Source organism: Scyliorhinus canicula, chromosome 25 (genome assembly GCF_902713615.1).
Source record: "Scyliorhinus canicula chromosome 25, sScyCan1.1, whole genome shotgun sequence".
Classification (NCBI taxonomy): Eukaryota; Metazoa; Chordata; class Chondrichthyes; order Carcharhiniformes; family Scyliorhinidae; genus Scyliorhinus; species Scyliorhinus canicula.
The window spans coordinates 15,000,964-15,002,565 of record NC_052170.1 but is presented as its reverse complement, the minus strand read 5'-3'; positions in this window follow the sequence as shown (position 1 = coordinate 15,002,565).

Sequence of the window (1,602 nt, the reverse complement as noted above, 5' to 3'; positions counted from 1 at the left end):
TCCTTGATGTCGTGGTTCTTCCAAGTTCCACACTGTCCAGCTAATGGTAAAATTACAAGTAGTGAAAGTTGGAGATGAGGTCAGTGTGGAAAAAGTGTAGCGCACAAGAAAGACAAAGCAGTAGGCCATTCAAATGTTGTACCTAAATGCACACAGTATTTGACGTCACTGAGCTGACGGAAATGAGGACAGGGAGTTGAATGTCTAACAGGAGGTGGAGTTGCTTTATTGGATAAAGATGACATCAAGGCTGTATTCAGAAATGATATTCACACTAAGGGCCAAAATGTTGAATCGATCTGGGTGGAAGTAAAAAAAAAAAAAGTGGGTAAGAAAATTCCTTGGGTAGCAGTAATTTACAGGCCCCCAAGCAATAGTTCCATGTGGGGCTTCATATAAACCAAGAAATGAGGGTTGTGAGAAGGGCATGTGATTTGAAATCGATATTGACAAGGGTACCCTTGAGGAAGATTTTGTAGTGTGAGGGATTGTTTCTTGGAGCAATATGTTCTGGAGGGAGCAGGCTATTTTAGATTTCATATTATGTAACACAGGAGTGATCACCGCATGCTAGAATTTCAAATTTCGATTGAGAGAAGAGTGCCATACTTGGGCAGAGGGATCTGGGAGTCTTTGTTCACGAATCGCAACGTCAGTCAGCAGGTACATGTAATTAAAAAAGGCAAATTGAATTTTAGCACTTATTAGCACTTTCAAAAGGACTGGAGTATGGTAGAGGTAGAAGTCTTACAACACCAGGCAAGTCCAACAGGTTTGTTTCAAACACGAGCTTTCGGAGCACTGCTCCTTCCTCAGGTGAATGGAGAGGTATGTTCCAGAAACATTTATATCTTCACATCATGGTAGAGAGATGTTATTGCAGTTATATAGGGTTTTGGTGAGACCACATCTGGAGTATTGTCCACCTTATTTGAGGAAGGATGTGGAGGTTCACGGGATGAAAGGGTTGACAGAGGAGGGATTAAACAGTTTGGCTATACTCTCGAGTCTAGAAGAATGAGGGGATCTGATAGGAGTATAAAATACTATGGGAGTGATGAAAATCGATCAAATGTTTCCCCTTGTGCATCTTGAACACAAGGTCAGAGATGTAGTAGATTTAACTTTGAGGAACTTCTCAGAGGATGGTGAATTATTGGAATTCGCTGCCCCACATCCCGGTGGAATCTGAGTCGTTAAATGGTTTCAAGGAATATGGGGAACAGGCAGGGAGATGGATTTGAGACTAAGATCAGCCATGATCAGATTGAATGGTGGAGCAGAAGGTACCTCTGCTCCTAATTCCTATTGAGATTTGTTTCAAATAATTTAACGTGCCAGTAGATTAGTGTTCACTTGTTGTGTTGCAGTTTCATCCGAAATGGCTGTAGGTGCCCCAAGATGCTCTACTGTTTCAAGAAATGGGCTTCAGATTTAAACAGCATGTGACAATGGAGGGTAATGCAGTAATCGCAAGAATCAAAGTCAGCTGGTCATGCAGTGGACCAAAGTTCCACAGGTTTTGCACTGTAATGGGGAGAAATTGATTGGTGTTGGTCTTTCCAGTATTTGGAAGTAGTGGCTCAAAAACATGCTGTAGTG